Source organism: Protopterus annectens, chromosome 6.part0 (genome assembly GCF_019279795.1).
Source record: "Protopterus annectens isolate FY-2018-M chromosome 6.part0, PAN1.0, whole genome shotgun sequence".
Taxonomy (NCBI): Eukaryota; Metazoa; Chordata; order Ceratodontiformes; family Protopteridae; genus Protopterus; species Protopterus annectens.
Genome location: NC_056737.1, coordinates 698,813,337 through 698,839,355, shown reverse-complemented (window position 1 = coordinate 698,839,355; position 26,019 = coordinate 698,813,337). Strand labels below are relative to the sequence as shown.

The 26,019-nt window shown below is 41.0% G+C and overlaps 1 protein-coding gene across 1 annotated transcript in view; it reads right to left on the bottom strand.

Moving 5' to 3' along the window:
- The window catches only part of LOC122803879 (coiled-coil domain-containing protein 170-like), a 1,585,583-nt gene that overhangs the window by 1,252,303 nt on the left and 307,261 nt on the right, over positions 1-26,019 (bottom strand). The window lies entirely within an intron of this gene.

Here is a 26,019-nt window from a genome sequence, read left to right as displayed (position 1 = left end):
GATGGATGACAAATAATATTTTCTTCTGCAGAGCTCTCTCTAACATATCTACCTAATTTTCCAAGTACTTTCACTGCATTTCTTAATGATTTCTTGGGGACTTACATATTATCGAGTAATTGCTCATACTCAAACTGCAAACAGTGTTTTATTCATTGTTTGGACCTGATAAGAGTATAAGGGGAAGGACAAGAAAAAGTAAATCAGGGATTCACTCCTCTTGTTTTTTTTTTCAGCTGTTGTGTTGTAGTATTGATAAATACAGAAGCATCAAACACACAACGTCAATACTGACCAACGACCAAAACCAAAAGTTGGCTGACAGTGGAAAATAGGCAAAAATATTTTTAGAACAATTTTATTAGCACTTTTGTTTAGTTGAATCACCAAACTTCTTCAGATAACCTCCTACTACACCAGTTCATTATTTATATTATTTTAAAAGTGTCACATATTATTACCAGCCAATAGATGTTTGTAACACATAATTAAAACTTCTTCTTAAATTTTTCTATCATACACTTTTAATTTACTGATATCATATCATTTAGACCGGGGGGGTACTTGCATTCAGGTAAATTTGCCACCATGTTGGTAAGAATACCTAGTGTTCTTAACACAGACATTCATCCAGTATTAAAAACATTTGAGAGACTATGTGAAACTGATTTTAGACATTATTTTGCCCAAAGTAATTGTAAGGATAATATGTCTAAAAAAGGCAAAGAAATATTAGAATATCTAAAATCTTATGGAGATCTTAGGTTTATGCGCCCGGATAAGGACAAGGGCATAGTAATAGTACAGCATGATGAATATGTACAAAACATGTTACAAATGTTATATAGTGGGACCTATGAAGAAGTCTCAATTAATGAAATACATTTGGGATATAAAAGAATTGAATGGGAATTACTCGATATGCTTACACAAGACCAAATAACTGTCCAGGAATATAATTATATGACTATCAAATGGCCTAGAATCCCGGTGATTTTCAGGGTGCCTAAAATTCATAAAATTTTATCAATCCACTGTATAGGCCTATAGTGGATTCTGGAAAATCTAAGACCAGCTATATAGCTAAATTCCTGGACAAACAATTAAAAACAGAAGTAAGTAACATCCCAAATTTGTGCCGTAATTCATGGCAGTTTCTGACTTTATGTAATATTTTAAATCCATTGAATGAGGGAGTCTTTATAACAATTGATGTGAAGGACTTGTATAGTGGTATCCCCCATGACCAAGGTAAGGATTGGTTTGCCTCATATTTATGTGAAATTATGGGATTAAACCAGGATAAAATTAACACATATAGCCAACTGGTTCATTTAGTCCTGAATTACAATTACATCTACTTTGAGGGACATTATTTTAGACAAATGGAAGGGGCGGCCATGGGGTCAGTCTGTGGCCCCTTTATGCAAATGTTATTATGGCTTGGTGGGAACAAAAGTTTCTTTATCCAAGTCCTTATTTTGCACATATAAACATGTTTGTTAGGTTTTTAGATTACCTGTTTGTGATGTGGAAGGGCCCTGTAACAGAAATTCCAAAATGTATTGATTATATAAATAAATCAATGGATTTTCTTAAGTTTACTTGTACTGTTAGTTATGATAAATTGGCATATTTAGATGTACTGATAGAGAGAAAAGAAAATGTACAATGTTTAAAATCTAAAACATACAGATAACCAACATACTCAAATACTTACACTACTCCAGTAACCATCCTATACATGTGAAACGGGGAGTAGTGAAGGGCCAGATGGTTCAAGCTGCACGGATGGTCTTGGACCATACAGATTTTATTGATGAGTGTGGGTTTCTATCTAGTATGTTTTACAATAGAGGATATCACTGGAAAATAGTAAACCAAATTCATAATGAATTTGTTAGTAAGCGGAAACAAGGGTATTATATTCCATTATTAAAAGAATATAACGAAAATGTGGTAACTATTAACTTGGATCAGGAGATAGTTTCTATGGAAACAAATACCCATGTTATGGAAATTAATAGTAGTAATAATAATAATGACAACAGAAATAATAATAATAATAGAAAAATGTTTTGCCCTTTTGTGTTGACTTATCACAGTAATTGTATGATTATGAGAGATACAATGCAAAGGAATTGGAGTATAATTAAAATGGATGAAAATTTAGTGGAAAAACTGGGAACTAATCCAAATGTAGTATATAGGATGGTTAAACTTTAAAAACATTTTCGAGAGACAAGTACAGGGTATTAAGGAAGGAAAGATGAGTCCTTGTGGGATGTGTAATCAATGCCAGTATGTCTTTAATGGATCAAGTGTTCAAATTACAAATAAAACTATCTATGTAAAAGGGAAATACAGTTGTTACACACAAGGGGTTGTATATATCACTTTTTGTCCAAAATGCCCAAGGTTTTATGTGGGTAAAACAGAACGGAATTTGTCCCAGAGAATATATGATCACATGTACGATATCATTCATCATAAGGACATGAATGCATTGTATAAACATCTTAAAAAATACCCTGCACATGGTTTAAAATTCTTGGTAGTAAATCAGATTGTGAAGGATGCCAGAGCGGGACCTTGGAAACTGAATTTGGAGAGTAAAGAAACATGATGGCAAATTTACCTGAATGCAAGTACCCCCCCCCCCCCGGTCTAAATTATATGATTTCAATAAACAGTCTTTTAAAATTAAAAGTGTATGATAGATAGAAAAGAAGATGAATTATTAAGAAAAGTAAGGGAATGTTTTAACAGGTTTTATGAATTTATGTATAAATATATGTTTAAGAAGAAGTTTTAATTATGTGTTACGAACATCTATTGGCTGTTGATAACATGTGACACTTTTAAAGTAATATAAATAATGAACTGGTGTATTAGGAGGTTATCTGAAGAAGTTTGGCGATTCAACTAAACGAAAGCGCTAATAAAATTGTTCTAAAAATATTTTTGCCTGTTTTCCACTGTCAGCCAACTTTTGGTTTTGGTCGTAAATGCAGAAACATACATATTGTAATCTAGTAGCTACTATTCTTCAGGTGAACACTGCTTTGTCCCCAGATGCCACTAATTGTTAGTGTGCTGAGATGTAAAAAAACAATAACTTCCATATCTTCAAAGAAGAAAAGCTATTCTGTGGACCAAGAATTTGCATTCATTCATCTACTACCTTCTGGTCCATGAGAATTTATGTTTGTTTCAAAATCTGAGTAGCTGGCTTAATAGGATGTGCAAAATAAATAGGCCTGACATTGGGTAATTTTGGCAAATATGTGGCATCTCTGTCTCATACTCAAGGTACTGTAATTCTCACACACATTAACAAATCTATAGTTATCACGCTTCTCTTTTGTCAGCTTTAGCTATATTAAAATATTAGGAATCTACAACCACTGTGAATGCTTCTCAGTCATAAAGCAAAGAATGCTGAACAAGTGGGCCATAGTCTGCCTACAATGACAAGGTAGTAGTGATACAATATGGTGGCTCCAGATAAACAAAATGTTTGTGTAACTTGTTGCAGAAGTTTCCTCCTCATTTTCCCCCACTGTTTCCTCCTTTAAAGAAAGTAGCAAAAGTAAGAGTACATTACTAATAGAAATAACAAAGTTAAGCATAACACTCTGAAAGACATAACCTTATATAAAAAGAACAGGAATATGGTAGCATAGCTGGGGGGGGGGGGGGGGGGCAACTGCTTCAGGCACAAAGAGTTAAGGGGCATGATTGGCCAATCCCAATCACTCTTTAATGCATTATCAGCTTTTAGCAAGCAGTTTTCTAAAGTTTAAAAGAAAAACATTTGCTTGTTTCTTTTTTTTAATTAAAACCGGAGCACTGTAGCTCTCCCTGTGAGATATAAATTGAAGCAACTGCGTGTTAGATTTGTAGCAAGCAATTTCCTACAGTTTAAAATGAAAAAGAAAAAAATATTTTTTTTACTAAATCCTTAGCATTTGCTCAATGTGGGGCATAAATTATTACTATAGCAAATGACTGTTACATTTGTAGCAAGCAGTTTGATACAGTTTAAAATGAAAAAAAAAGTTTTGTTTCTTTTTTTTTTTTCAAATGTGGATGGATGATTGGGGGCATAAACAGGACTTGACTGGCTCCTGCATCTCAGGAGCTCCAGATGTCCTTCCATATCACTGTTGCAGTATTCTTTACTAAAGGGATCCCCTGCTAAGGGTAGCCCAACATCCGGTCAAGTATACCAAAGCCTTAGGTTCTTTAAGGACATCATACATCACACGTATGCTCCCTTCTCATGGCGTAGGGTATACAGGTGATGTACAGATGTACATACCTCAGAACCTCTTTGCCACCAGGCCAAATGCCATCTTTGATCATCAGTCTGAATGTTCATTCATTTCTGCTGGTTACCAAGCCATTGTCAGATAAGTGCCCCATTGTGTTTTTCTTCTTATCTCGCTTTTGCTTTTAGTTACAAGGTTAAATTTCATCCAGAAGGGGAAAATGTCTGTGTAGGAGACAAATTCCCCATAAGGGCCATCATGAGTAGTGTTTGTTTTGCTTGGGTGCTTCTCACAATCATACATTGTGCCGAATTTCTCAAGCGTTTGTCCCTAAGATCCTTCATAGTTGTGCCTCCTGCTTGTCTATATACATAGAGAACCAACATCTTAAGTTGTTGGCACAGGGTGTGATGGTGAAATCATCCTGTCCTGAGGGTCAAACATCTGCCAGGAAGAAGATCAAAAAACTCGGGTCGGATTTGGCTGCTGTGCCACCTTCCCCTGGACGTCTCTACTGAGGCTGGTGAATGCCCGGAGGATCATCTGGTTGTTCCTTTGGATTCCTCTGCCATTACCATTTTGGAGGATGGCATGGATCTGGCTTCTTGCATTTCCGCAGAGGCTCTGCAGATGTTCATTGCGAATATTGATTGGGGAACCACAGCTGATCATATCAGAGGGACCAAGGGGTGTTCCGTAGATGATTCTTGTTTGGGAGGAGATTCCCACTATGTTGATTGATTGTCAGCAAGGATCTGAACCTCCTAAGGTCTTTAGGGCTGATGTCCCTTTGAAAAAAAAGCAGAGAACAAAACATATTTCCCCTACTCCTAATGATCCCCAGCATGAATGGCATGATTACACACAGGGGTTGTTTAATGCACTCATGGTCTTGAAGCCACCCAGTGAGTTTCTGATCTTGTCCCCCCGTTTGATCATCTACTCTTCTTAAGAGGCCTAGGAAGCAGGACTTTTCTGATGAGGAATTGGACTCTGAAGAGGAGTCTTTGGATAACTCTTATCGCATTCCTTCTGCATTGGACTTCTGAGAGGAGGACTCCATTAGTCCAGATTCTTCCTTTGAGGAACTTTCCTTTGGGGATACTATCTCTCGTATGATGGAATTTTTGAAACTGTACTGTACTCAGGTTTCTGACATCCTGAAGAAGTATTATGAACTCCTCCTAAGCCCTCGGCAGTCCCTCTTGTTCTAGCTGCCCTCAAAAAAACAAAAATATGACGACCTGTTTTGACCAACACCTCAGTTATTTCCAAACAAATCTGGTACCTCAAATCTTTACTTTACACTTCATCTGCCCTGTTTTCCATCTTGTAGAGTTGCAACCACATCCAATAATATATACTACACCACAGTATTCACAATCAAATCTCTCTCTAGAAATACATTTTCTTCCATTAATTTTAGTTCCTGTTAAATTTTTAATGTTATAACAGACCTTGCAATTCCCACAAGCAAAAGAGCCCCTTCTTTCTAAAAGTGTGGTGGATTGTTTGTTTAAGATTATTATATCTACCATAAGAAAATGCACTATGTTTTGGGACTTTTTTGTTAGTAATGAAGGAATGAAATGTGGTAAAATGTGGAGGCTGGATAAATGCATAGGGAAGAATTTCATGGATCAAAACAGAGTGATGAAAAATCTTTTTTGTCACTAATTTTTTAGTTTTCTGTAATTTTGGAAAGTTTGGTTAAGGATTTTTGGCATGTTGTTTATGAGGATGACATGGTAGGCAAACTATTCCCAAAAGATATTATATAATTGTTATATTATTTATATTTATTTATTATATTTATTATTAATAATCATAAAGAGGTTTTTCATAAGGTTCATCAAGGTTTAGATACTTGTTTCTTTTTTAGTGTGTTAACTCAACATCATTTGCCTGGGGGGGGGGGGGGTAATTTTGTTAATAAGTTAAGGGAACTGGAAAGTAAGATGATATTAAACTATCAGACATTGTGTCCTAGGGGATTGAATTTGGAAGTTAATTTCACTTTTTTAATGAACCGAAATATTTAAAATGATGTTTAAACATTTAAATATATAATTTATTGTTTAATCAAAGCTTTTTTATAATATATAATATAATATATAATGTTAACATAAATTAGTTGAATTCTTTAATAAGTAATTGTATAATTAAGTGTTAATTATTGGGTCTAACATGTATAAAAGTGGCCTCATGTTGGTGGTTTATTATCCTGAGATGGTACCAGATTTGAAATAAACCGAGGTGTTGGTCAAAAAAGCCTGGTGTATTTTTTTTTTTTTTTACTTGGTTATTTGAGTGTTTCATGAGGTTTTTGTAAGGTACCTGATGATTGTAAGTTTCTTTACAAATGTCCATCTGCTTACCCATCTGTTGTGTGTCTCTTCTGACAAATCTTCCAAACTATGACCTTCTACTAAATTGCTTCCTTCTGACAAGGACAGTAGAGCCATGGAATGACTAGGCAAAAAGGTGTATACTGCTGCTATGCTGGCCTTTTGGGCTACTGTCAGACCCATATAACCAGGTATGTCTTAGATCTTCTTTCTCAGGCCTATAAGATTATTCTGAGGAGAGAAGTTTTGGGCCTCTCTTTGTTGGGCTCCTCTTCTCTGGTGGCGTGCCATTCTATTAAATGTAGTTATGATGCAGCAGATGCTTCTTCTAGTACTGTTGCCTTTGGTTCTGTGTTAAGATGTTATTCTTAGCTTTGCCTCCATCATTTGCCTGATGGTATTAAGACTAAATTGATAGATGCTCCTCTTGAAAATAAAAATCTCTTTGGTTCTGCAGCTGCTGAGCTTTTTAAGTCCCTGCACGAGAAGAGTAAGGCCTTGCAGGAATTAAAACAAATTTTTGTTTCCCCTATTCACAAATTTCAGAGAAATTACCCTTCTAAGCCTGCCTTTAGACGTAGACACTGTTGCCCTCCTTTCAAAGGTAAAAAGGGTTCTGGAAGGGCTCCTTCTGCTAAGTGTATTCAGATTCCTACTGTTCAGAAGCCTCCTTTTCTAGACAAGTCAAGTTCTGTCTGACTATCTTCTTCTCTCCATCCTCAGTCAGGTTCCTTTATCTCTTCATCTTTCCCTGTCTATTCCCAATTGGTTAAGGATTACTCAGGATTCTTGGGTTCTGTCCATCATTCATCGTAGATACTTTATGGTGTAGAAATCCCTTCTTCCTTTTCTGAGTATTCCTTGATCTCCTCAAGAATAGCTGCCCTATTTTCCACATATACTTCAGGGCCTTTTGTCTCAAGGCACCATCCAAGAAGTTTCTGCTCCTCAAAGGGGAAGGGGTTTTATTTCAGAATGTTTTTGGTTTCCAGGAAAAAAAGGCACCTGGAGGCCCATTCTGGATCATTCTCAGCTCAACACTTTCCTGAAGGTTCCTTCTTTTAGAATGCTGTCTCTTCAGACTCTGTTTTTGCTTCTTCTACCTCAGGCTTCCCTAGTTTCTTTGGATCTCAAGGATGTCTATCCTCACATTCTTATTCATCCCCGTTTCAGGAAATTTTCACATTTGTCTATTTCTTCCTTGCATTTTCAGTTCCCTGCTCTGTCCTTTGATCTCTGTATTGCCCCAAGGGTCTTCACCAAATGCCTTGCTCCTGTGACTGCCTTTTGCAGGATGAGAGGTATACAATTCTTTCCTTACCTGGATGGCCTGCTCATTCAGGCTTTGTCCCCACAGACCTGGATTCAGCACCTCCACTATGTTATTTGCCTCTTGCAATGCCTAGGGTTTACAATAAATTTCCAGAAATCCTTCCTGACTCCTTTGCAGGATCATGTTTTTCTAGGGTGCAGGCTCCAAACCATTCCTATGCTGGCTTCCCTGCTACCACCCAAGACTCTGTCTCTAATTGCCTTTTTTCTGTCCCTTCTTCCTTTGGTTTCAGTTACGGCCACGGAAATTCTAAGGGCTCTAAGTTACATGGCTTCCACTATTTCTATGCTTCCTCTAGCCAAATTAAATATGAGGAAGTCTCAGTGGTTCCTAAAATCAGTATGGCTTCAGCATTCTCATCCTTTAGACTTTCTAGTTCCTCTTCTCTAGAGCTTCAGTGGTGGATTCATCAGCTGTCTGTCAACCCAGGGCTTCCTTTTCAGTCCCCTCTCAGAAACTTGTATTTGGATGCCTCAGACACAGGACATGGGATGGGGAGCTTCTGTCAGCCCTCTAAAAGTTCAGGGTCTTGGATCTCCTTATCAGAGGGCAGACCATATCAACATCAAGGAGATGAGAGCTCTCCTTCTTGCTCTTCAAGCCTTTTATGCTCTTTTCCTTCCAGGGCTTCTCAAAATCTTTACAGACAATACCACAGTGATGTGGTACATCAACAAGCAAGGGGGAACATGGTCATAACTCCTGTGCAGACTAGCTCTTCAGGTTTGGAATCTGGCTGTCCAGTATCAGATTACATTGTGGCAGATTCTCTGAGCAGGTCCATAACACAGACTCATGAGTAGATGCTTCACAGAGATGTGATTCTGGACATTGTCCACCAGGGGATACTCCTCAGATAGATCTTTTTGCCTCTCCTGTGAACAGACAACTTCCTCTCTTTTGCACTAGAGTCCCAAGTCCACTGGCAAGGAAGAAGGAAACCTTTTTTTTTCATGGAAGGGGATGTTTTCCTATATCTTCCCTCCTCTTCCTCTCATACAGAAGATTCTGTTCAAGATAGAACATAACTCCCTAAAATTTTGTTGGTGACTCCCTTTTGGCCCAGACAGCATTGGTTCTGTCTTCCTCTGCACCTAGCCATGGCTAATAACCACAAGTTAACTCACAGGGTGGGCATACTTACACAAGACAAGGGGTCTCTTATTCATCCTCACTTGTCCACTCTTCAACTGATGCTGTGGGTAATAGGGTTTTGATCTTTTTAGGCACCTTTCTTCTGAGGATGTGCTTTGGATTTTGCAGGAGGCCAATAAACCCACTACCAGGAAATCTTATTTGCCCAAATGAAGGAAATTTTCTGTCTGGTGTCTTACTCATAACCAGGATCTACTTTCTATAGATATTCCTTTGGTTCTGTCTTATTTGTATGAATTGTTCCATGCTGGGTTGGCATATTCTTTAGTTAAAGTTCACCTTTTAGCTATTTCTGCTTGGCTGCCTTTGACTCCTTCTTTGACCTCTATGTTTGAGGTCAAACAATTTCTTAAAGGTGTCTTTCAAATTAGGCCTCCCAGGAAGTCTATTTTTCCTTCCTGGGAACTTAATTTTGTTCTTAAAAATTTGACTCAGGCTCCTTTTTGGCTCCTAAAAAATGCATCATCATTCCCTTCAGTAAAAACAATGTCCCTGCTGATTATAAAATAAACAATAATACCCTAAGTACAAATTCAGTAGTGAGAGACCTGGGAACACAAGTTGACTGTGACCTCAACTTTGACCACCATGTGTCTACTGTGGTGAGGAAGGCATTCTACATCACTCACCTGATTAGCAAAGGCATTGTCTCAAAAGCAAAAGAGGTTATAACTTCCCTGTGCTTGTCGCTCATCAGGCCTATTATTGAATATAATGCTCCCTTTTGTATGTACCATATCATACACCTGCAGCAACTTGAGAGACCTCAGAGATTTCTAACTAAGAAAATTCAGGGTCTCCAGCAAATGTCTTCTACAGACAGACTGAGGCCACTGTCACTCTACTCAGTAGTGTATAGACTACTTAGAGATGACTTATGTCTGGTTTATAGGGTTATCTCCGACACAAATCTAATGGAAATGCTGCAAATCCGTAAGTCAAATGAGACAAGAGTCATCTGTTCCAGGGTCCTCAACCTAGCCTGTGACAAACAGGACCCACTAGAGAGAGATACATCTCTCGCAGGTTGCCACTCTTCTGGAATAGGCTTCCAATCCATATCAAACAGAGCACCTTCACGACCCTGTTTAAGCATAACCTGGACAACTGGATGGGGTACCATATATTTCTGCTGGGGATTCCCCTGGCTTCTCTCTTGAACATGAGTAGTCCTTGCCAGACAAACCTTGGGTATAGACAGTATCTCTCATCTAGTACTATATTGGGATTTGATTGCAAGGCTTGTAAAGACCCTCAGGTCAATAGCCAAGGAACATCCTATGTACCCAAGGAATGGCATACAGCAACAGTGGTCCCACTCCACAAAGGTGGTGCCACAAGAGACCCTGGAAACTATCGCCCTATAAGCCTGACTAGCCTGGTCTGCAAAGCTATGGAGCGTATCATCATGGAAATCATAAACAAAGACATTGGGAACCTCCAGACACTGGATCCTACCCAATTCGGCTTTGTTAAGGGCAGATCTTGCCTCTTAAACCTGGTTGACTTCTTTGAAACAGTTGCCAAAGCCATAGATGAAGGGAAGGTAGTCCACACAGCCTACCTGGACCTCGCAAAAGCCTTCAACACAATACCCCACTTGGGCATCATAAATAAGCTCACCAGCTTAAATATCAACCCCTATGTCACAAGATGGGTTGCTAACTGGCTCAGGGATAGAACCCACATGGTCAGAATAGCAGGTGCCATGTCAGACTCTAAACCAGTTACAAGTGGCGTCCCACAAGGCTCAGTCCTGGGACCTCTCTTGTTCGGTATATATTTCTCTGAGGTACGGGCTAACACAGGTGGACTATGGCTGACCAAGTTCGCAGATGACTGCAAACTGGGTGCCATAATCGACTCTCCGGCTGACACAAGCATCCTCCAAAAGGGTCTCACAGAGACGGATAACTGGTGCCAGAGCCATGGCCTAAAGCTAAATGACAAAAAGTGCATAGTCATCCCCTTTGGGAAAAACAAAGTGCCCACAAATTACCACATAGGTGGTAATCCATTAAGTACGGAAGAAGTAATTAGGAACTTGGGGACCCAAGTAGATAGCAATCTCTCCTTTGACAATCACGTTGCCAAAGTGGTCAGAAAGACCTTCTATATAGCCCACCTTATCATGAAAGGATTCACATCTAGATCAAAAGAGGTCATTGTGCCCCTCTACTCATCACTTATCAGGCCCATAATTGAATACAATGCCCCATTTGGGATGTACCTTACCCGACACCTGCAGCAGCTGGAAAGACCCCAAAAGTACCTCACCAAGAGGATCAAGGGGCTCAAACTGATGCCCTATGCAGTTCGGCTAAAGAAACTCCAGCTCTACTCAGTTGCGTACCACCTACTCAGAGGCGATCTGTGTCTGACATATAAAGCCATGTCCAACCCAGAATTAATGGACATGCTTCACCTCAGGAAATCCAAATCCCTTAGAGCTACATGCTCCAGGGACTTGAATCTCAGCACAGAAATAAATAGGACATGCTGGAGGGACAGATTTATATCCTAGAGGCTCCCCTCACTCTGGAACAAAATCCCAATCCATGTTAGGCAGAGCCCCTCACTGACCCTCTTCAAGAGAAATCTTGACAAGTAGATGGGAGATCATACTGTGTCCCCTGGGATCTCTTCTGTGTCCCTGCTTGACAGAGGTACAGTAAACTAACCTTAAAAGGGCTACCTTCTGTGACCTACTATACAGAGGCACAGTCAACTAATTTAAAAGGGTTGTGAAAGCCAAAAACACTCTGGCTAGGCTTATAAATGCCCTAGGGCAGATAGCCTAGTATCAACCTATGAACCTATTTTGAGCATGCAGGTTAAGCTTCCTTGCAGCATTGTACATGGAAGACTGTTTTTCCTTTTGCCCTTACTTCAGCTAAAAGAGTGTCTGAGCTTCAGGGCCTTATGGTGGTCCCTCCTTTTTGAGTTTTTCATAGGGACAGGGTGTCTCTTCATAGTCATTTTTTTTTTTATGCCCAAGGTAGTTAATGACTCGTCTCTTAATCAGTCTATTAATTTGTCCACTTTGTTCCCTTCACTGCAGTCAGCTAATGAAAAGGTTCTTCACACCTTGGATTTACATAAGCAGCTCAGGTATCATTTAGATAAGACAAAGGCCATTCACAAGTCTGAGCAACTTTTTGATTTCTTTCATTCTAGATCTCTAGGCTTGGCTGTTTTTAAATAAACCATTTCCTCTTGGATTTCTAAGGGCATTTCCTTTTGTTACTACTTTCAAGGGAAAAGCCTTTATGCTTCTGTAAAGGCTCATTCTACCAGTGCTGTGGCTTCCTCTGGTGTTTTTTTCAATGCATTTGATACCATTTCCATCCTTGAGGCTGCTGCTTGGACTTGTCCATACCTTTACTAAACATTATAAGCTGGATTTCGTTTCCAGGGTGAGAGCTGGATTTGCCAAGGCTAACCTGCATGGCATTCTTTTTTACTCTGCCTTTAGTAAGGAATACTACAACAGTGATACGGAACAGTTTTGTGAAATCTTTCCATAGTAGATGTCCTTCCCTTCACTGTTGCAGTATTCGATCCCCCCCCCCCCCTTTTTCTTTACTACTTTTTCTTTTTTCTTTCTGGATTCACATGTTCCTCCTTTTCTCCTTAGACTGTTATTTCTCCTGGAGCTATTCAGTTTTGAGGTATGTACATCTGTTCATCATATTTATGCCCTATGCTGTGAGTGGGGAGCATATGTGTGACATACAACGTCCTTAAAAAAACTAAAGCTTTGGTATACTGGCCATACATTGGGCTATCTTTGGTAGGGGGATCCCTTTAGTAAAGAATACTGCAACAGTGAAGGGAAGGACATCTACTGTTATAGTAAAATTTTACACAACTGTACTGTACCTGATCGTGGACCCTTTTTTTTTTTTTTTTTGAATTGCCCCTCATCTGAGGAGGGGTGGGTGTGCATCTCAACTGTCCAGATTTCCCCCTCATATTTTTGGTCTGTTCCTCATAAAAGGGAAGACTGAAGTTGCTAAATAATGACATACATACATTTCAGTTTCAGACTTCATATCCTTCAGAAAATGTATGCTAACACAAATCCTTTTATTCTAGTAACTTTCTAAGTTTATAATATAGAGCAATATTTAAAATTTGTCCCTGTTTAAGGCTTTGTCCAGATTTCTTGCACTAAGAGGTTATGAGATATGGCTGGTTGGCTCCTGAATTTCAGGAGCACCAGCCACCAGATCACGGACTGTTTTTTGCTTTTTCACTGAACAGCTGGGCAGGTGGAACGGGATGTGCATCTGACTACCTGATGGAAGAGCAGAACTTTTTTTTTTTTCTAGGGAGGTTTTGCACCATTTTGGGGATAATGCAAAGGTGATAAAGAATCTAGCTCTACCTCAGCAGGAGTATAACATGATAAAGCCTGGATAAATTAACTTGTTGCATTGAGTGATAAAGCCTTAACTATGGCTCAGGAGCTCTTCTTTCTATTACTGACTGTGGCACCTGAAGGAGTTAGTAATGGAGGATAGGTGTTTTTATCCAGATGGGTGATGGTGGTGAGGTGTCAACTGTATACCGCTACAATCTCCCAAAGGAGGGGCAGTGATGCAAATACAATGCCTGCAGATGGACATAAGGCTGACCAAATTACCACCTGGTTATAGACTTCAATGCACATGAACAAAAACATGGAAGTCAATATAAGTCTGTTTGGTTATGTGGATCCCACATTTTCCCACCCAGTTAAAAGAACAAATGAGCCATGTCCACATGAGGGGAGGCTTAAGATTCAGCATGTGCAGGAGCAAAAAACGACACATAGAAAAAGCAGACAGCTTCTAGGTTAGTCTTTGAAGTTAGGGTGGCATTCTAAAGCACTATGCAAGGGTCATCCAATATGAGGGAAGTGTCTGGCAGCTCAGTCATTTGTTAAATTTCCCTCTTGGCACATACCTTATTGCATTCTTACACTATTGCCAAACTGCAGTATCAAAATCTGACACTGTGTATCTGCACAGGCATGGGCATCTTTTTACCTTTAGGAACCAATTCAAAATCAGAAGGGGCAACAATGTCACTAGCTAGGGAATACCCATTGAGAAATGCAAGCAGATCTCAAGTCAAATCAATACTAAAATCTGGAATTTACAATAGTTGAGTCATAAGTTCCTGACAACGTGTTTATAACACAATATTTAAGCAATAATCCATGACTGTGTGTGTGGGTGTATCAGAATTTACCCACAGTTAGTGTGGTTTGATCATGACGGCAAAGCCCAAGTGATTAAACAAAGCCATCTGTGGGTAAATACTGATATACCCATACACAGGAGTGGATTATTGCTATTATAAAATGACATTATTTAATAAAAAAAGTCTTACCTTTTTCTAAATAATGTCATTATATAAATAGAATTTAGTGCTCTTCTGTCAGTTTCTCATAGTCTGGGGCATTGAAGGCATGTGCCTCACAGGCACTTTTCATTGCTGTATAATCGTTTTTGTTAAATTATTCAGACCGGAGACATTGAAAGCCGAGCTTTATTTTTAATAACATGTTCTGCTCTACGGAGCAGTTTACTCCTGAGAAAGCTCTTTTTTTAACCCATAATTTAATTACATCATTTAGCAATGTGGAGAGACTTTAGTTCTTTCTGTGGTGAACTCAGTTTACAAAGTGCATGCCGATTGACCTGGCCAATCAGCTTGCATGTTTTAAACATTAATCTTTTTTTAAGTAATGGAGAAAATGGCAATTTCTCCATACAGCTGTCAGTTTCATCTTCTTTGCTGAGCAGTTTTGTGACATTTTGCAGTTTTTTGAGAGCGGTATGCACACATATTGGACTTTTTTGTCTTGGGATATCATAAATTTACAATGTGCAATCAGTGTGCATGTTTTTGAATACAAGAGACTTTATTGTACAATCGTCAATAAGTGTAGTCTATTTACACCCCTTTGGATGAGGTAAGCACTAGGTAGCCTATCTACCACAAGTGTGGTTTCTGGCCTAGAAATTGTAGTTTATTGGCCATTTGGGCAGTTTTTCCACTTTCTGGTTTAAAAGCCAGCATTTACGCTTGTTTCCCACCTTTCCTGTAACTAGTCCAGATACAAATTTGCTGTATCCAGGACTGTTTGTAAGCTTCTGAGTCCCCCAAGCCTTTCTGTGTTGGAAGGAAGCAGGAAGCATTCTATCTTATCAGTGGGAGTGGTAAGCATTAGGTAGCCTATTTACCACAAGATTCAGGTACAGATTCTAACACTTGAATTTGCTTATTCGTGCTCAGCACTTGTTCAGAACTTGTTGTTAGCACTAAATAAGCTACAAATTACTACAGCACTCAACCTTCCTCTTTACCTAGAGGAAAACAGTTTTTGTACTTACTTTCCTCACTTGCTTAGAGAAAAACAGCTCTTATACTCATTTTCCTCACTTGTCTAGAGGAAAGTAGTTTTTTATTCAGGCATGTCCAAGGGTCAGCTCCCAGTGTTCTCTCCTGTCTATCTGATGAATCTGGGCATCTTGGGGCAATGTAGCAATTGCCTCATGTACACAGACAACCCTCCCCTCCTACCACCCAACACCACAACCAGTGAGAGATGCACTTATCTAGCCAAACTGGAGGTAAAGCTCTCTCCAACCAAGACTGAACTTGACAGTCAGGAGGAGAAGGTAAACACTTGCACCACACCACACTCATCACATAGTCCCACTAAACCTACACCACCAAATTCCACACATAGAAACACAAAAACATTCGCACAGGCTCTCAATAATAATCTGCTCAAGCAACAGAGACCTCCAAAGCAGAAATGCAAGCAACCTCCACCCCCCAACACAACCCAAATGACACATACCTCACAGACTCAGTGTGCCAATAAACCACAGACCATAAGGCACAACAACGTACCCAACACACTAGTCATAGGTGACTCTATAGGCAGGCTCACTGATGTCCCATTCACCAGGCTACACAAGGAGAAGGTTACTGTCAGCTGCCTGTTGGGTGCCAGGATCCATCACATAATCCACGCACTCATGTCACTCCACAGCAAGTATAAATATGACTCTGTAATTGTCCATGTTGGTGTAAATGACCTGAAATGTACCTCCCTGGACACACATGAAAAGAGACATGGAAGAGCTCTCTGATCTTGTAGCCCAGGCAGGTACAACCGCAGCCCTGAGTAGCATCCTGCCATCGCCCAGAATGATACCACAGTACAAGTACAAAATGACTGACTTCAACAATTGGATAAGCTTCTGGTGTCATTCAAAGGGGATCCAGTGTCTGTCTGCCTGGGAAGACATGATCGACAGACCACGATGCTTTGCCAGAGATGGCCTGCACCTGTCGCCCCTGGGAATCCGGATACTGGCTAAGGATCTTGCCACCCCTATAGTGCCTTTTTTAGGCAAGGTTCAAATGACAAATTCACCACTGTAACAGGAACAGGCAAGCAAAAACTGGGGTTAATGCTACTCAATGCTAGAAGTCTAAATCTCAAAATGCACTCCTTAAAATGGAGAACATCAATATCTGTGCAGTGACTGAGACCTGGTTCAAGGCTCTAGAGAGCATTCCTGCATTACCAGACTATAACTCATACCACACTTTTCGGCCATCTAACCTGGACCAGAACACGAAAGGCGGAGGTGTGTCCATATTCATTAAGGATATTCACACCTCCAGGCTAGTTGTCCAATACAATGCATCTGAAATTCTACAGGTACAGCTAATACTAGGTAAGACTGCAATCCAAATTGTAGCTTGATACAGATCCCCCACCATGCCCCAAGATTCTCACTACACCTTTCTAAACATACTGGAAAATATTAAGATACAACCAAACACCCTAATACTGGGTGATTTCTGCATATCATTGCTGGAACCTAGGTCTAACAGAGCTCTTTTCAAACTATCTGGAAATATAGAGCTATGTATATTTTTTTGGTTCTTCAGAATTGTGTACTGTAAATTGTTGCTGGACTCATTTTATTCAGAGTTGTGCACTGTTATTTTTGATTCACTATATAGTTTTTCAGATCCTGCTGAAAGTGTTTTGTCCCACCTCCCCCTATTTTCTGCTGTGTCTTAAGTTGGTATAACTGTTTTTTACAGCTTGTGTCATCTGACTATCTGAAGGATTACTTGCATAATAATAGACCCTGTTAGTTAACAGCCTGCATATCATTGCTGGAACCTGTGTCTAACAGAGCTCTTTTCAAACTATCTGGAAATATGCAGAGCTAAGTATATTTTTTTGGTTCTTCAGAATTGTGTACTGTAAATTGTTGCTGGACTAATTTTATTCAGAGTTGTGCACTGTTATTTTTGATTCACTGTATAGTTTTTCAGATCTCTGCTGAAAGTGCTTTGTCCCACCTCCCCCTATTTTCTGTTGTTTCTTAAGTTGGTATAACTGTTTTTACAGCGTGTGTCATCTGACTATATAAAGGATTACTTGCATAATAATAGACCCTGTTAGTTAACAGCCTGTATATCATTGCTGGAACCTGTGTCTAACAGAGCTCTTTTCAAACTCTCTGGAAATATACAGAGCTAAGTATATTTTTTTGGTTCTTCAGAATTGTGTACTGTAAACTGTTAATGGACTAATTTTATTCAGAGTTGTGCACTATTTTTGATTCACTGTATAGTTTTTCAGCTATCTGCTGAAAGTGTTTTGTCCCACCCTCCCTACCCATTTCTGGTTTGTTGCTTAAATTTGGTGGCTTTTGAAGTTGCCCACCCCACTGTAGATTTGATCTGGGACACTTCCCCCCCCAGTCCCATCTCTTTACCACATTCTACCTAATACACTCCTTCTGCACTTGTTTTTAGTCATTTTAATTTAATTGAGTTTTTTAAACTGTGTTTGGTCTAATATTGCTACATACCCAAGTGTGCTTGCTTGCACTGCATTTGAATTGTTTTTACTGCAGGTTTAGCTACTTTTCTGTAAGAAAAAAATGTAAGCCTGTTTCCTACCTTTCCTGTAACTAGTATAGTCCAGATACAGATTTGTTGTATCCAAGACTGTATGTAAGCTTCTGATTCCCCCCCCCCCTCAAGCCTTTCAGTGTTGGAGGGAAGCCTTCTAGCTTGTTAGTGGGAGTGGTAAAAACTAGGTTATCTGTCTACCACATAAGGAGTGGTTCTGGCCCAGGAATTGTAGTTATTGGCCATCTGGGCAATCTTTTCCATCTCTCTCAACTTTCTGATTTGGAAGCTCGCATTTGCACTTGTTTCTTTCCTGTAACTAGTCTAGTGCAGATACAGATTCTTAGTTTTAGCACTTGAATTTGCTTATTCGTGATCAGCACTTGTTCAGAACTTGCTGTAAGCACTAAATAAGCTACTAATTACTATAGCACTCAACCTTCCAAATTACCTAGAGGAAAACAGTTTTTGCACTTACTTTCCTCACTTGCTTAGAGAAAAACAGCTCTTGTACTCACTTTCTTCACTTATCTAGAGGAAAATAGCTTTTTATTCAGGCATGTCCAAGGGTCAGCTCCCAGTGTTCTCTCCTGTCTATCTCATGAATCTGGGCATCTTGGGGCAATGTAGAAATTGCCTCATGAACACAGACAACTCCTCTTACCACCCAACACTACAAACTATGAGAGATGCACTTATCTAGCCAAACTGGAGGTAAAGCTCTCTCCAACCAAGACTGAACTTGACACTCAAGAGGAGACGGTAAACACTTGCACCACACCACACTTATCACATAGTCTCACTAAATCTACACCACCAAAATCCACACAAAGAAACACAAACACATTCACAGAGGCTCTCAATAATAATCTGCTCGAGCAACAGAGACCTTCAAAGCAGAAACACAAGCAACTTCAATACCCCAACACAACCCAAATGACACATAACCCACAGACTCAGTGTGCCACTCAAACACAGCCAATAAGGCAAAACAACATATCTAGTCATAGGTGACTCTATAGTCAGGCACAATGATGTCCCACTCACCAGGCTAAACAAGGAGAAGGTTACTGTCAGCTGCCTGTCAGGTGCCAGGATCTGCCACATAACACACGCACTCAAGTCACTCCACAACAAGTACAAATATGACTCTGTCATTGTCCATGTTTGTGTGAACGACCTGAGACATACCTCCCTGGACTACATGAAAAGAGACATGGAAGAGCTAAACAATCTTGTAGCCCAGGCAGGTATGACCCTAGCCCTGAGTAGCATTCTGCCATCACCCAGAATGATACCACAGTACAAGGACATTGGCTAAGCTTCTGGTGTCATTCTAAGGGGATCCAGTATTTGTCTGCTTGGGATGACATGATCGACAGACCATGATGCTTTGCCAGAGATGGCCTGCACCTGTCGCCCCTGGGATTCCAGATACTGGCTAAGGTTCTTGCCGCCCCTATAGTGCCTTTTTTAGGCAAGGGTCAAATGACAAATTCACCACCGTAACAGGAACAAGCAAGCAAAAACTGAGGGTAATGCTACTCAATGCTAGAAGACTAAATCTCAAAATGCACTCACTCGGGGCATTCCTTAAAATAGAGAACATCAATATCTGTGCAGTGACCAAGAGCTGGTTCAAGGTTCCAGAGAGCACCCCTGCACTACCAGGCTATAACTCATACCACACTTTTCGGCCATGTAACCTGGACCGGAACACCAAAGGTGGAGGTGTGTCCATATTCATTAAGGATATCCACACCTCCAGGCTAGTTGCGCATAATAATGCATCCAAGGGTATCCAAGTGCAACTAACTCTGGGCAAAACTGCAATCCAAATTGTAGCTTGCTGCAGATCCCCCACCATGCCCCAGGATTCCCACTCCTCTTTTCTTGATGTACTGGAAAATATTAGGGTTCAAGCAAACACCCTAATAATGCGTGATTTCAACTACCTCACCATTAACTGGAAAAACTACTCATGTACCAACTCTTTCGCTCAATGCTTTCTGGAATTCATAAATTCCAATGCCCTGGATCAATTTATCCACACCCCCACCAGGGGCAACAATATTCTAGAGCTAGTCATTAACAGCATGAGTGACCAGTGTTTCACACCTGAAGTCAACTCCTCGTTTGTCAGATCCGACCATAAGCTAATCACCCTTGATATCTACATCCCACGCCCACTCACCATTAAGGAAACCACGGTAAAGATTTTCTCCAAAGCCAACTTCATGCTTCTTAAGACAGAAGTGGCAAACTTCATGACACCCATGCAGATGGACAATACAGTTACGACTGCTGAATCCTACACAAATGCACTCTATAATCACTTACACAAGTGCATGGATCGTGCTATCCCAAACAGAATCAAGACGCTATCCTCCAAAACAAAGGAAGCCAATCTGGTGGTCCCCTGCCATAAACAAACTCTACAACAGAAGGAAGAAATTGTTGCAAAAGAGAGTAAAATCCCATGAGTGGAGGAGCTCCCTGATCACCCTCAGTAAGAAGCTGAGATCTCTTATAAAATCCTCCAAAGCTAGCTACGAAAACAAAATTGCCACTGATTCTAAGGGCAACCACAAAGCATTCTATAGCTCTGTTAAGAATCTCAATGGCAACACCCAGATCTGCTCTGAGTTACAGCACAACGGCACGAAAATTACAGAACCAACTGATATTGCCAACATCCTGGCAGATAGGTTCAGTGCTAAATTTACCCCCCCTCACCCCTAAAGGGCCCATATCTATACAGAAAAAATGCAGAGTCCCTGTAATCACATCTATGCAGGTAAAAGTTGCACTCTCTAAAACCAAAAACACAGCATCCATGGGACCGGACAACATCCCAGGCTGCGTTTTACACAAACTTCAGAACGAACTGGCTCCCCACCTAAGCAACATGCTCAATAATAGCCTCACATTAGGCCTTGTGCCCACTGAATGGTGCACAGTAACAGTTATCCCACTCTACAAAGGGGGAGCCACCACTGATCCCGGGAACTATCACCCTATTAGCCTGACGAGCCTGGTCTGCAAGGCCATTGAACGTATCATTATGGAACTCGTAAACAAAGACATTGGTAAACTCCAAACTCTGGACCCCACCCAGTTTGGGTTTGTAAAAGGCAGATTATGCCTTCTGACCCTGATTGACTGCTTTGAGGCAGTCACCAAAGCTGTAAACAAGGGTAAGGTTGTTCACACAACCTATCTTGACCTCACCAAGGCTTTTGACACAATCCCTCATTCTGGAATTATAGCTAAACTCACTAAACTAGGTATAAATCCTTATGTCACAAGATGGGTTGCCAACTGGCTCAATGACAGAACCCACACTGTAAAAGTTGCACACTCCAAATCTGACTTCAAACCAGTGACAAGTGGAGTACCACGGGTTTCAGTCCTGGGACCTCTCCTGTTTGGTATCTACTTTTCTGAAGTACAGGCTAATACAGAAGGCCTCTGGATAACGAAGTTTGCAGATGACTGCAAACTACGAGCCATAGTCGAGTCCCCAAATAATGCGGACATCCTACAGAAGGGCCTCGCTGAGACAGATGCCTGGTGTCAGAGCCATAGCCTCAAGCTCAATGCCAAAAGTGTTGGGAGGGTGGCCTAATGGTTAAGGTGTTTGCCTTACAAACACAAGATGCAGGATTTGAGTCTCACAAGGGATAATTGGCTAGGCTTAAAATGGCTCGCAAGGGCAATTAGCTTAGTACTAACCTATGAACCTATGAAGCTATGAACCTATGAATCTATGAACCTATTGTCATCCCCTTTGGTAAAAACTCTGTACCCATGAACTGCTACATAGACAGCAGTCTACTTAATACCGAATGTGTGATAAGAGACCTTGGGACCCAGGTGGACAGTAGTCTATCCTTTGATAGTCACATCGCCACAGTAGTCAGGAAGTCCTTCTACATGGCACACCTCATCATAAAAGGGTTCTCATCCAGGAAAAAAGAGGTCATTGTTCCCCTCTACTCTACACTCATTAGACCCATTATAGAGTACAATGCCCCTTTTGGAATGTACCTCACAAGACATCTGCAGCAGCTGGAAAGACCACAGAAGTACCTCACAAAGAGGATTACTGGCCTCAAACAGATGCCCTACACTGACTGTCTCAAAAGGCTCCAGCTTTACTCTGTAGCATATCATCTACTGCGAGGTGATCTCTGCCTAACATATAAAGCTATGTCAAACCCAGAGCTGTTGGACATGCTACACCAAAAGAAATCCCAATCCCTCCGAGCTACATGCTCTAGGGACATAAACCTTGTCACCACAATAAACAGTTCATGCTGGAGGGATAGATTCCTGTCCCAGGGACTCCCCATTCTCTGGAACAGGCTACCCATCTATGTCAAGCAAAGTTCTTCATTAGCACTCTTCAAGAAAAATCTTGATGAGTGGATGGGAAATAGGAAATACACCCCAGGGATCAATTCTGTGTCTCTGCTTGACAGTGGCACAGGAAAATAACTTTCTTGGGTGGCGTAAGACAAGGAACCTTGCTGGCTAGGCTTACGTAGGCCCTCAGGCTGATAGCCTAGTACCTACCTATGAACCTATGAACCTACCCTGCCATTAACTGGGAAATCTATTTGGGCACCAACACCTTCACCCAACTGTTCTTGGAATTCATAAATTCCAATTCCCTGGATCAACTAATCCATAGTCCCACCAGGGGCTCAAATATCCTAGACCTGGTCTTTACCAACATAGGAGATCAATGCTCCATGCCAGTGGTCATCCCCTCGTTGGTCAGGTCTGACCATAAGCTAATCACCTTTGACATCCACATTCCACCCCCACCCCCCACCCCCAGTAGGGAAACCTCCATAAAAAACTTCTCCAAAGCTAACTTCATGCTACTCAAGTCAGAAGTGGCAAACTTCATGACACCTATGCAGATGGGAACTGAAAGTTTGACTGCTTAATCCTACACTAACGCATTGTATGAGCACATCCACTCATGCATGAATCGTGCCATTCCAAATAGAACCAAGATGCTCTCCTCCAAAAAAAGAAGCCAATCTGGTGGTCCCCTGCCATAAACAAACCATACAACAGAAGGAAGAAACTGTTGCAGAAAAGAGGAAAATCCCAGGATGCAAAATACTCCCTTACCAGCCTCAGTAAAAAGCTGAGATCCCTCATAAAATTCTCCAAAGCTAGTTATGAAAATAAATATGCCAAAGATTCCAAGGACAACCACAAGGTATTCTGTAGTTATGTCAAGAATCTAAATGGCAATGCTCAGATCTGTTCTGAGCTACAACATAATGTCATTAAATATACTGATCCCAAGGATATTGCCAATATCCTGGCAGATCAATTCAGTGCCAACTTCACCCCCCTCTCACCCCCTAAAGGGCCCAGCTCAATACCAAAAGATTGACAAATTCCGGTAATCATGGCCACACAGGTAAAAAACTCACTCTCCAAAGCTAAGAATACAGCATCCATGGGACTAGATGACATCCTAGGCTGTGTACTACATGAACTACAAAATGAACTGACACCTCACCTAAGTGCCATGTTTAATCATAGCCTCACCTCAGGCTTCATGCCCAGTGAATGGTGCACAGCTACAGTTATCCCACTCCACAAGGGAGGATCCACCTTGGATTCTGAGAACTATCGTCCCATCAGTCTGATGAGCCTGAGATGCAAAGCCATGGAACGCATTATCATGGAACTTATAAACAAGGACATTGGCAACCTTCAAACACTGGACCCATCCAGTTTGGTTTTGTAAAGGGCCAATCTTGTCTCCTCAACCTGATTGACTTCTTTGAATCAGTATCCAGAGCCGTGGATAAGGGCAAGGCAGTCCACACAACCTATCTGGTCCTCGACAAGGCCTTCAACACCATCCCCCACTCTGGAATCATAGATAAACTTACTAGGTTGGGCATTAATCCCTACGTCACTCGATGGGTTGCCAACTGGCTTACTGAGAGAACCCACACTGTAAAAGTAGCTGACTCAAAATCCAGCTCCAGACAAGTGACAAGTGGAGTACCTCAGGGTTCAGTCCTAGGACCGCTCTTGTTTGGCATCTGCTTCTCTGAAGTACAGGTCAGCACTAAGGGAATCTGGCTAGCAAAGTTCGCAGATGACTGCAAACTGGGAGCCATTATTGAATCTCCAAATGATGTAGATATTCTACAAAAGGGCCTTACAGAAACAGATGCTTGGTGCCAGAGCCATGGGCTCAAGCTTAATGCCAAGAAATGTATATTTATCCCCTTTGGGAAAAAACACATACCCATGAATTACCACATAAGTGGCAGTACACTAAACACTGAAAGTGTGACAAGGGACTTAGGGACACAAGTGGACAGTAGTCTCACCTACGATAACCACATCACCACAACAGTCAGGAAATCCTTCTATGTGGCATACATCATCATTAAGGACTTTTCATCCAGAAAAAAGGAGGTCACTGTCCCACTATACTCATCCCTCATGAGACCCATTATAGAGTACAATGCCCCATTTGGTATGTACCTCACAAGACATCTGCAACAACTGGAAAGGCCACAGAAATTCTTCACTAAAAGAATCACAAGCTTAAAGCAGATGCCCTATGCTGACCGTCTAAAAAAACTCCAGCTATACTCTGTCGCATATCGCCTGCTCAAAGGCGATCTCTGCTTAACATACAAGGCCATGTCACACCCAGAGCTGTTGGACATGCTACACTTAAAGAAATCCCAATCCCTCAGAGCCACATGCTCCAGAGATCTAAACCTGATCATCACAATGAACAAAACATGCTGGAGGGATAGGTTCCTGACCCAGAGACTCCCCATGCTCTGGAATAGACTGCCCATACATGTCAAGCTGACCGCCTCATTGGCCCTCTTCAAAAAGAACCTTGATGAATGGATTGGGAGATAGGAAATTCATCCTAGGGATCACGTTAATCGCCCTGTTAGACAGTGGACCAGGGAAGTAATAGCCAGGGAATTGTTATGGCTAGGCTTGTATAGGCCCTAGGGCCGATAGCCTAGTACCAACCTATAAACCTATGAACCTAAATCCCTATCTCATCAGGAGGTGGAAAACTGGCTCACTGATAGGACCCACAAGGTCAAAATAGGTGCCTCCACCTCTGACAGCAGGCCTGCACTAGTGGTGTTCCCCAGGGATCTGTCCTGGGACCCCTACTTTTTGGCATCTACTTCTTAGAGGTCCAGGCAAAGACAAAAGGCCTGTGGATGACCATATTTGCAGATGACCGCAAGTTGGATGCTGTCATTGACTCCCCAAATGATGTTAACATACTGCAAGAGGTCTTGCAGCAACAAATGACTAATACCAAAGTCATGGCCTTAAGTTTAATGCAAAAAATGTATTATCATGCCATTCGGCAAAAACATGGCTCCTACTGATTACCACATCAGTGGCAACCCCCCTAAGCACACAACCTGTAGTGAGAAACCTGGGTACTCAAGTTGACAACAATCTCACATTCGACCATCAAGTATCGGCAGTGGTCAGAAAAGCCTTTTACTTGGTTCATCTCATAAGTAAAAGGATTGCATTCAGAAAAAAAGGTTATTACCTCTCTGTACTCCTCCCTCATTAGGCCAATAATTCAGTGTAACGCCCTGTTTGGTATGTACCTCTCCAAATACCTGCACCAACTGGAAAGGCTACAGAAATACTTCACAAAGAGAATCCATAGCCTCCAACACCTGTCCTTTGCAGACAGGCTGAAATTACTATCACTCTACTTGATATCATACAGATTGCTCAGAGGTGATCTGTGTCTCGCCTACAAGGCAATATCAGACTCTGCCCTACTAGAGATGCTCCATATCCGTAGGTCTAACTACTCGTGCATTACCTGCTCAAAAGGCCTTAATCTAATATGCGACATCAACAAACCCTGCTGGAGAGACAGGTTTGTTTCCCAGAGGCTGCCCCATCT